Source organism: Paroedura picta, chromosome 3 (genome assembly GCF_049243985.1).
Source record: "Paroedura picta isolate Pp20150507F chromosome 3, Ppicta_v3.0, whole genome shotgun sequence".
In the NCBI taxonomy this organism is placed as follows: domain Eukaryota; kingdom Metazoa; phylum Chordata; class Lepidosauria; order Squamata; family Gekkonidae; genus Paroedura; species Paroedura picta.
Window position 1 is genome coordinate 144,081,079 of NC_135371.1, and position 11,562 is coordinate 144,092,640.

The 11,562-nt window shown below is 47.2% G+C and overlaps 1 protein-coding gene across 8 annotated transcripts in view; it reads right to left on the bottom strand.

Annotated features, from left to right (window-relative positions):
* ARSG (arylsulfatase G) overlaps nt 1-11,562 on the bottom strand; it is a 105,856-nt gene that overhangs the window by 73,724 nt on the left and 20,570 nt on the right. The window contains exon 1 of one of the 8 annotated variants that reach the window (XM_077328361.1): nt 10,382-10,525. The exons of the other annotated variants lie outside the window; for them this stretch is intronic. The gene's annotated coding sequence lies outside the window, so the exon portion shown is untranslated. Of the gene's footprint in view, nt 1-10,381; nt 10,526-11,562 lie in introns of those variants that run through there. 8 annotated transcript variants of the gene reach the window in all.

The window sequence follows — 11,562 nt, forward strand, 5'->3', positions numbered from 1 at the left end:
TTGTGTTTGCTTCAGAATGACATGTGAATTTTTTTTATCATTCCTTATCATGTAGATCAGGGGTAGTCAACCTGTGGTCCTCCAGACGTTCATGGACTACAGTTCCCATGAGTCCCTGCCAGCAAACACTGGCAGGGCTCATGGGAATTGTAGTCCATGAACATCTGGAGGACCACAGGTTGACTACCCCTGATCTACATGACCAACAGGAACCAGTGGGGGCCAAAATACCATCCTTCAGGTCTGAAACTGAACTTTCAAACCCTTTTCCGCAAGCAGAAATACCCAGTTCAGCTTTTGGCACAGAAAATTTCTGCCCAGCTCCAAAACTTACTACTCTACCACAATCACACCAGGCAATGTTAATGTCAAGTGAGTAGCTGTGACCATCTGCAGCAGCCAAACCTCAAAGGTAGGATGCAGCACAAAACAAATTTAAAACAGTGTACCACTCCAGCTGCCCTGAGCACTATTATGATTATGATTATATTTATATTCCGCCCCCCCCCGAAGGCTCGAGGCGGCTCACATAAAAACCCCTCCCCTAAAATCCATAACAATAACATAAAATTACAATAAATAACAACCAATTAGTCAACAATAGCAACAATAATAACAATAGATGGCAATACTAATCATTGAGTCTCCACCGCCTCAGCTACAGGGAGGTGGAGGGAGCTAGCACTCACTGCCGCCAGATTTCATGGGGGGGGGGCCTGATCCTCCTCACTTGGGGAAGGGATGCTTATAAATATAAAAATATATAAATAAATAGGGATCTGGGATTCCTAACTCACTTCATGTGCTAAAATCTTGCAAAATTAAGCAATATTAATTGTTTCAGCTTTACCTCTATTACTTCCTTTTGTGTCTGCTTATCTCATTTAATCCTGAGCAAAGTTTTGCCTATCTAACAAGAGTAAACTGCTCACTCTTTCAACTGGATCTTGTTTGGAATCAGCCTCTCTTTGTTAATCCCCCCTTCCTGTTGCATATGTAAATCCTCTGATTTGTGAAAACTTACACTGGAATATATTTGGCTAGTATTTAAAGTGCCACCTAAATCCTGTTTTATCCCTAATAATGGCATTCCTGAGGCCATACAGGATTTCATTTTGAAACTAACAGAATCACTAGTATAACAAACATATTCACACAAATATATCACATGCTGCATTTTTGCCAAGTGTTTAACAATTTGATCTGCTGAGAACTGGAGAAAACCGACAACTTCCAGGTCTGAAGGCTATTTATTCACAAACCTCCAGCACCAGCCTAAAATGCAAGGACAATAAGAATGTTATCAGAGGGTGACACTTGAAAGAAGAACCAGCTTGAATATCCAAAGTTGGAGGTAGATGGAACTGGCAGGCTGAGTCCAGCTAAGACCAGTATTATGACAGATGTTTCCAGTTGTGTATCAATGACCTTCGGGAAAGAATGTGCAGCTGAAGATACAAAATTGGTGGGTCAGTCAACACAACAAAGGGGGGAGGGGAGTGACCTAGATAAGTGAGGGGCATGAATAAGTGCTTGGATATGCAAAACCAATCAGAGTTCTGGGATAGCAAAGAGAGAATCCAAGGAAGCCGAGAATCCAGCCTGTTCTCAAATTGTTCACTCTGAATGAATGGGTGTGTGTAGATTATGAGAAATGTCTGCAATTAACTAATTAAAGATACCTGAGGACATCTTTGCATTGGAATTTCCTCCTATTTTTATGGCTTATTAACACATTGCAAGTGGAGAAGCAAAGAAAACTCATACAATGCAGCGAATAGAGCCATCGGCCTCCCTCCTTTCCCAGCTATCAGCCCAAATTTACTCCTTTCTACTTTCCTTGCCAGAAAATGCAGTGAGAAGAAGAATCAGGAGCAGAAAGAAGAAAACAGAATGCGAAGGGGCCTTGCAAGCTTCTTCCTTTCTGCTGCTTGAATATTTACTGGCTAGCAGGTTGGGAGTATGTATTGCCAAGGGGAAGTCGTTGTGGGAGTCTGTTGCAAACAAAGAAAACAAAAAGTCCACTGGGAAGATGGCTTGATGATCTCGCTAGTCTGTAAAATCCTCCTCACTATTCCAGGAGAAGAGTGGCATGTGGGATAAGAGAAGCAGCAGTGAAAGTTGCTGTGGTTGAGGATTTCTGACATACCACTAGCAGGGTCTTTTCCCCCAATGTTTATCCTCCTCGGGCACAGTGTACCTCCAATGGCATATTTTCACCAGGAAAAGGACCCAGGGGACAGGTTAGTCCCCTCCCGTCTGACATTTTAGCCCTTATCCAGAAGTCCCCTTCCTGGTCCTGCGAACGCTATTCAGAGAAGTTTAAATACCAAAGAAGATCCATTCACAGATTTCCAACATGTTGCTCAGTTTGTTCTTAAGACTCCTATACAGCCAGCCTTAGGACATTCTGCAGTATCATGCATCTTCCAAGCAGGCAGTGGGTAGGAACGCTCACTGAAACAGTGCATGTAACTTTAGATGGAACTTCAGGTGCTGCAGAGGCAGCCGTCTAAGGAGGTACGTAGGGGCTTGTAGCCATAGTGTTTGAGTGTACCAAAGGTGCGCCCAGTGCAGAAAGTGCACAACACCGTTTTTAAACACAGACGTAGAGGCCATCTCAGCTCACTAAAATCGCTGTAGGGGGAAAAAAAGACTAGTAGGCCAGATTGCGCAGTTGTAATTCAGCAGTGGAGCACTAGCTGAAGCATCTTCTCTTCTCAGCAGTGAAAACAGAACTGAGGGAGGGGGCATCCCGCTCTCAAAACACGTGATGCGGCTGGCAGGAAAATGCACAGTTGAGGTTGGATTGCTCCCTTTGGAGTTTTTCACCTAGTCAAAGTCCTCCGTGGCTGGCCTGTGCATGTACAGTCTCAATGTGGGGTTGCTAGATGGATGATGAACCAGAGCTTTAAACTGCAAGGGAGTGGAGAGGTATTCACCATGTATGCCTATGTATTAGCATATGTTTGCGTAAGAAAAGGATTCATTACAAAAACAAGCCTAACCGGAACTTACCCTTCAAGCAGTGCCATTACATACACTCCCAAGGGCAAGAAGATCAGCTTAAGCATTAAAATGGTATATAATGTCATAATTTTTGACTGAAGTGCAAATATCCAGCCAAAAGGTGTTCTTTTTCTGGAAGATGAACAAACATCTGAAATCTGCTTCTGAAATGTTAGGCATAACTTTGGGAACTGTACATTAATGAACTGAAGTCTAATACACATACGAAACATAAAAGCAACTATTAGAACATAGAGTAGGAAGGAAGGGAAAATCAGATGAAACAGAAAAGTCTTTAACTTTTGGCAGAAGAGGTAAGGACAGGAGGGAATAGAAAGAACTGCCTGGAAAGTCCCAGAGCTTTGGCGCCATGACAAAGAAGTCCTTCTCCTAGGTTGCTACCTGCTTAATTTCATAAGAGTAGGCCACCTGAAGCAAGGCTTGAGATGATGATCATAGTGATGAAGTAAGTTCATAGGGAAGTACGAAGTCTTTCAGGTATGCAGATCCCAAGCCATGCAGCGCTTAAAGGCCAGCATCAGCACCTTCCCTGTGGCATCTACTTCTTGTTCTCAAAATTGCAAAACTGTCCAAGGCTTTAACAAGATTAAGAACAGGGAAGCCCTATTCTAGGGATTAAGGCCCACTGAACTCCAACAAATCATTGTAAATTTACAGCAAACATAAGCATCATCATGTGGAAAGCTTCTCTTGATAGAAAGGGCTTTGGACCCAACTCCTGACCCTAGCAGTTGTAACTGTCTCACAGAAGAAGCTAACTAGTGCAAATGAACTCTTGTGCCAGAATTCCATGGTAAAAGTAGGCCTGATGTCAGCTTTGTGTTGCATTTCTTTTTGTTTTAAATACCAAAATCCCCCCCCAAAAAAACCCTCAGAAAGAGAACATTGTTTAGAGCACTTTAAAGGTAAAGGTATCCCCTGTGCAAGCACCGAGTCATGTCTGACCCTTGGGGTGACGCCCTCCAGCGTTTTCATGGTAGACTCAATACGGGGTGGTTTGCCAGTGCCTTCCCCAGTCATTACCCCCCAGCAGCAAGCTGGGTACTCATTTTACCGACCTCAGAAGGATGTAAGGCTGAGTCAACCTTGAGCCGGCTGCTGGGATTGAACTCCCAACCTCATGGCACCTCCCAACCTTCAGACAGCATTTCTGCCGCTTACCACTCTGCGCCACAAGAGGCTCTAGAGCACTTTACAGTTTAGTTATAACTGATTTGCATTAAAGGACCAGCCTCGCTGGATCTGACTAAGATTCACCTAGTCCAACATTATTTCCAAAAACCCCATCAAGTAGGAGCTCCAAGATGGCTTCTGGAAATCAACCATTTCTGCCCACCTTTCTGGAAATCATGCAGATTTAGTCACGTATGCAAACTGACTACCCTATCAACTCTTACCAACTCAGTATATACAAGCAGCAATTGGGATAGCATCAGACTACTGGGGAATTTCTGCAGACAAAAATGAAAAATGTAAAATAAATAAATAAAAAGACGGCATTGTCAGATACATGGGGTTCCTTGGAAACTGACACAATTCACATATACAAGTTTGGTATCTATTTGTTCAGCATCACTGAAATCTAAGAACTTAAAAATCTACATATTCTTCTCATAGCAAACTGGGATTTGTGAGTGAAGAGAACATGGAAGGAGTTTGACAGAAACTAGAGAAAATTTGGAAACACTTTCCTTCTGAGCTCACAAAGCCAACTTTTAAAGTTTCAAAACAAATTTTGCTTTAAGATAGCCTTAACTGGATCCCATATAATTGGATCTGCTGTTTTAAATGCTTTTGTTTCATTTTTGGTGATTGCTTGGGCTGCAGTATATCTAAAAGTATATCTAAATTGCACAAATTGATTGAAGCAGGAATAGTAATGAAATGACTAGTTATAATACAGCCTTAATTTAAACCAGCTTCTTTCAACCTTTTGAACATGGAGGTTCTTGGTCCTGGCCCTCGCCTGGTGGAACATTCCGCCAGATTAAGACAGAGCTTTTCTGCTGGGCCTATCGTTGAGGCCAAAAGGAATATCTAATTCTGTTGGCCTCTCTGTCCAACCCCCACCAAACTTCAAGATGTTCACAAAATATAGTTTATAAGATTATAGCTAAAGATTCAACCCTAGTCTACATACTAATTCAATTTTATTCTACTCCTTCCGTTGGCACCAGTTTTGTGATGACTCATATTTGGACAGCTCTGACAGCCCCCCACCCCCGAGAAACTAACAACAAAACTAACACTCAAAATAGCGCGTTAAAGTCTTTCAAGAACTTCATATTTAGTTTCTCAACACAATCCTAAGTAGATAGTCTTCTCTCTTTACTGTTACTTATTGATATGAACATGTTGCATTGTAAAAAATAGTATCCAGATCTCCATTCAACACACACACACAAATTAAAGCATGCTCATAACATTGTTTTAATTGTACTTTAAATTGTTTTAACATTTTAAAAGATTTTAAGCGTGTTAATATATCTTGTAGTACACCCCCCCCAGAGGGGGGCTACCAAGATGGGTAGTATAAAAATCTGATAAATGAAATACAAATAAAAATAAACCATGGTATCAAGGACTTGCCTTCAAGCCATAGCACTTCAGGTATCAAATGCTTTGAGTTACCTTCACCCCCCCTCCAAATTGTGTTATGGCATTTCAGTCAACATTGTAACTATGGCCGTTTTCCTCCACAAATCAGAGCAGTCCAAATATATTCCAAATGACCACACACACACATCCCCTGTGCAACAGGTTTTCACAACTGCTACACAATCATTTTTAAAACAAAAACGACCCGTGCAAAGGCAATATAAAGCCACAAATGAAGCCCCTTACCAGGACTTTACCTACAACTCATGCCAGTCCAGGCCCATAGTCAGAATTCTTTTATTAGAGGGGCAAACGTTTTATAAAGGAAACGATAAAGGAGACCAAAACCCACCTGGGCTTGCCAACATCCAGGTGAGGGCTGGAGACCTCCTGGAAGTCCTTCCCTCTGGTAGTCTTCAGTTTAACCTCCCCACCCCGCCATACGTTTGTTAGAAATGCTTCATTTTTCCATTCCCTGCAATTTTAAGAGGCCCTGGCGGACTTCCTTGGTCTACTGAGGACACCTTACCTCCATCTGTGAGGATAGTTGGGCAGGCAATATGGAGGCACTGGGGGAGGGGAGGAGAGAAGAGAAGGGAGAAGCTTGCAAAGAGATCTAAGGAGTCCCTGACTTTGTGAATCTCTCCATCACCATTGCTGCACTGAGCTACCTGTAAGAACTCATCTGTTTCCTCTGCCACCACCACCAATGATGAAAAACCCCCAAAGCACATACTTGACCATTATGCAAATGAGCTCTGATAACCTCCCTCTCTTTTTTTGTCACATATCCATCTGAAAAGCGAGTTGCTGAATACGTGATGTGTGATCGGCTTTTTTCCGCCAGCCAATCTGCGCATCAGCCAGAACGTGAGGACGCATGGCTCCAGTGATGTCAGCAGCCACCTGAATTTCCAGGACAGGCCACACTACCCTAGGGTACTGCAGCACCCAGTTGAGAATCCCAGATTTAAACTCGCAAGGTGGAAAGGAAGTCACATTGATTTCAAAGAGATGTTTTGCAAACCTGCAGCTTTGTAACAAAACCCATGTAATCCATTATAGTAGAACCTAACAAATTAACACAAAACATTGTTCAAGTTATTACAAGCCTGGATATTTAAAAAAAAACAGTGGAGAGAATAACCAGTGTTTCAGGCCCTGCTGGTAAGGCCATATGCTTGCATCCTGTATGCATTTCTTGGAAGCCCTGAATAGATTGGGCGTTGGTAGGTAGAACTGGTATCAGAGTGTAACTTCAGTTTTCTAAGGAGGAAAAAGGGAAGACTCAAACTGAACATATAAACATGCGCTAGCAACTGATCAAATGTCTATTTAACAACAAACAAAACACACAGGTCCCTTAAAACAGTGGTCCCCAACCTGCGGGCCGCGGCCCGGCGCCGGGCCGCAAAGGCCATGGCGCCGGGCCGCGGCTCCCCTTCCCCGCCCCTCCCCCCCGCAGTAAAAAACTTCCCAGGCCGCAAGCTTGCAGCCCGGGAAGCTACTTACTGCGGAAGGGCGGGGAGAGGGAATCAGGGCCGGGCCGCGCCCGCACGGCCCGCGGGTGCGGCCCGATCCACAGGTGCGGCCTGCGGGCGCGGCCGGGCGCGGCTCGCGGGCGCGGCCGGAAGCGTGGGCGTGGCCTGCGCGGTCCCTGCGGGCGCGGCCCAATGCCCTGCCGGTCCCCAGCCTAATAAAGGTTGGGGACCACTGCCTTAAAAGAGTGAGAGCAGAAGAAAAACTATGGTAGTCATAATGACAAAATGGGAAGCTGTCTTTAGAAGATCTGGAAGGGCAAACAGACAGTAGAAGTCAAACAGCTTGTTACAAATATTACTCAGTGGGGGAGTACAATTTCATCAGAAGTAAGCACCCTGATTTTAGATATTTTTATATAAATATGCAGGTAGGATATTAACTCCATGGAAAAGCAAATATCCCCAAATCCCAGAAACAGCACTGTTGTAAATATGGCCCTCCTTTCTTCATGGATTCCTCATGGATCCTCCATTTTCTACACACGCCATCAAATCCAGTATGAAATCACATGCAGAAGTCAGGACTACAGACTGGACCACAATACTCTGGACCCAATACTCTGCAGAACTGCAGCAGCAGAAAAATGTGGATCTGAGGCATGGATTCTTGTGAATTTTATGTTGAAATGAAATAAAACAGCCATCATGTTGTAGACCAGTGGTCCACAACCTTTTTCAGGCTGGGGACCGGCAGGGCAACTGCCCGCCGTGCCCATGCATTGCGCATGCGTGGCCGGGCCGCGCATGCGCACATGCACGGGCGCGGCCCTGATTCCCTCTCCCCCCCTCCCGCAGTAAGAAGCTTCCCGGGCCGCAAGCTTGCGGCCTGGGAAGTTTTTTACTGCGGGGGGGGGGGGGGGAGAGGGAGCCGTGGCCCGGTGCCATGGCCTTCGCGGCCCGGCACCGGGCTGCGGCCCGCGGGTTGGGGACCACTGTTGTAGACCATGTCTTAATCAATAGACAGTGCCACAATGACATTTCCATTGTGTTGTGGGGCTGCAGTGGTACAAAAACATAGTTGTAATCCTGAGATTCTCATAGATCCTCATGATTTTTTCCTTCTCCATCAGATCACCTATAATGTTGATAGCCCCAGATCACATAGCAAAAATCACAGACCCATTTATTTGAAGCGGCACCACAGCACAAAAACATGGTTCCAATACACGGATCCTCAGGATTTTTGCATTGGATTATTCCAAAGTCACCATCAGATCCTACATCATGTCCACAAATCATTGATCCACGCCTTCATGACGACAATATGAAGCAAAAATGTTTCTGAAGCACAGCTATTCATGGAAAGGCATGTGAGCAATTCAATTTGGATAGTCTGAACTGCACTTTCCGTTAAATTAAACTGCCTGAATCAGCCTTTGCTGAATCACCAAATCACAAATCGGGTGCAATTTGGCCTTGCAGATATCAGGCAGTTTAACGGGACCAACATTTTCCTTTTCTGTCTATTCCGTGGTTGGGGGAGGGGAAACCAAATCTGTAGCATAACTGCAGGAGCCTCTCCTCAAAAGAACCCCTAAGCTTAAAAAAGATTGGGCCGGGAGGAGGGGTCCAATGTGAAGGGGAAAAGAACATAGAATCTTTTCCCTCTCATCCTTGGAAGCAATGGATGTCAGAAGGGGGTACCCTCTTTGTGTGCTTGTAGAATTGGACTTCCTGGTCCTATTGTTTTGAAGCTTGGTGAGTTAAAGAGAGTCTCTCACAGCCACACTGCAAATTTGGCGCCTCTACCTCAAACTCTCACCACCTCCAGACCAGAGAATAGATGGAAAGGGGAAAGTTCCCATTGACTTCAGATTCAATTGTATATATTTGACCAAATCCGAGCAAGGGAAAGGTGCTTTGGGAGACACTGCAATTATCCAACACAAAAACCCTGAGGATTTGCACTTCATAACCATGTTTTTGCTTTGTGGGGGTACCACAAAGCCGAGGACGCATGATTTTTGTTGCATAAGCTGTGCCCATGGACATATGTGATTTGATGGTGAGTCTGGAATGACCCAATGTAAAAACCCTGAAAATCCATAAGGACTTTGATCCGGAAACTGCAACCAGTCCAGAATGCAGCTGCTAGGGTCCTCACAGCAACACCTCAGAGGTCCCACATCTAGGCTGTCCTCCAGCAGTTGCGTTGAATTCCAGATCAGACTTAAAGTTCTGGTTATCACCTTTAAGGCCATACGAGGTCTGGGCCCAGTGTGCCTAAGGGATCACCTCTCTGCTTACACCCCCCAAAGAGCCTTACGCTCCAGCATCTCCAACTTTCTGGTGATCCCTAGCTCCAGGGAAACTCTCTTGACTTCAACCAGGGCCAGAGCTTTCCCATCCTGGCCCCCACCTGGTAGAACAAGCACCCAGAGGAGATCAGAGCCCTGATGGAGCTTGAGCAGGTTCTGCAGGGCCTATACCACCACTTCCCATGGTCCTTCCCCCTGAACCTCCTTCCTATGGCACCCACTGCAGTTTCACCCAACCCACTGGCCTATCAGTATGCGTGAATGTTCTCCATATTATTCTATCGGTCTAAGTTGCTGTTAAACTGAGTTATATGCATTGTTTGTTTTATGTGAACAGCCCTGAGCATAAATAAATAAAACACAGTCTACTGTAAAATAAACTCCCTTTATACAAAGGCTACCCAGCATCCTTTTGCATACACTAAACCGCAAGTGGTTTTCAGTCCAATGTAACCCTAAACATAGGGGAAAAATTAACTTCTGCTCCTCATTCATTAATAACATCAGAAAGCCATCAGTTTGCTTCATCGAGGTCACATTAAACTAGTTTTCGGGTACATCTGAACTCCCAAGCGCTAAAAGCATTTAACTTTCCTGACGTGAAGAACAGGTCGGTTTTCTACACACGCCAGGCGCCAAACACTCAGGAGAGAGGTGCTATGCCAGCTGTTTCTGCTCATGTCACAGAGGCTGTCTTTGTCCCAGAGCCGTAAAAGAAAAGGTGTTTGACTAATAAACGGTCTTCAGACTCAACTCAAACTGGAAGGGGGGTGGGGGTAGTGGAAATGCAAGCTGGTAGAATCGAAGGTTCAAGGCAGGGACAGCAAATGACTGACGCCGGGGGGACAAAGAGAAAAAGACTCGCGACACAGGCGGCTCTCCGCAGGGACGGCTGCTTGCTGGTGTAGCCGGCGCGTCGCACCCACCACCAATCCACTGAGTCATCAGCATTACCCGCGGCAACGGGGAGAGCTCAGCTTCCGGGAGATTAGGAGTCTCCCGCGCGTACACAGCGGCGCTCAGCCGCACACCCAAACTGGCAAAAACCTGTTCTGCCCGGCTCCGGCAGCACGAGCCGGAACCTGAGAAAGTGGGACGCGCTCGCGCGGCCGCGGAGGAAACGCACGCGCCACGTCGCTCGCACCCGAGACAACCCGGCCGCGCGAGCCTTGGCGCTAGGGGGCGCTGAGACGGCTCTCCCGGCTCCGGGGCGAGGCCTCTGGCGGGGGCCTCTCCAGTTGCGCGCGCCGGACGGAGGCGCCACTACCCCCCACCCCGCCTCAGCCCGGAGGCTCAGTCGCAAGTTTCCAGACAGGTTGTCGGCTGCCCGACGACGAGCAAAGTGGCGCAGGAGTTTGCTTTGCAGGCTCTTCCCCTGGCCCAAACCTGCACTTCCCTCTTGTGAACGACTCTTGCGTGGGGACTCCTTTGCTGTCAATAATTGTTCACCTTTCAAGGCCGCTCTAGAGCCCGCTAGCCGCCGGGGGGGGGGGGGGAGATACCGTCTCAACAACGCGGAACCCGGCAGATTTTGTGGAAACGACAGGATCAGGTTTCCTTCGCACCTCTCCTACCGCCGCCGGCGTCTGCCGCCGGGGCCTGGCGCATGCAGGTTCCCAGTCAGGGCTTGCCGCTGGCAGGCCAGCAATGGCTGGGCCACGCACGCCTCTTAGAAAACTGTTCGGCTCCCGGGCTCTTGAGACGGTATCCCCCCCGCCCCCCCTTCTGTATCAACGGCCAGAGCTGGCTAGCAGGCTTCTGAGCGGTCGCTCGCCACTGCTGCCCTGGGCTGCGCGGCGAGGCTCCCGAGGCTACCGCGGGCGTGCGGGAGGAGAGCGTTGGGCGAAGTACGTGGAAAGTGTGAGAGGAGCGGGGGAACGCCTTGGAGCGCCTCCGCTGCTGACTCCCCTTGAGCGGCAGCGGGCCGGTCTTCGGCATTCTTCGCCTCAAATGACCTCACCCATCGGGCAGGAACTGCGGTGGCGAAGGGAAGACAGCCCGTCGCGGCGGCACCGGGGAACGAATGCATGATCCCCGAGACCACCCTGGCAAATCCATCCTACTAAACTTGCGACCCGGGGGGGGGGGGAGGAGGGGAAAAGAAAGCACCCGGACACCACCTAGCAAAGAAAGGG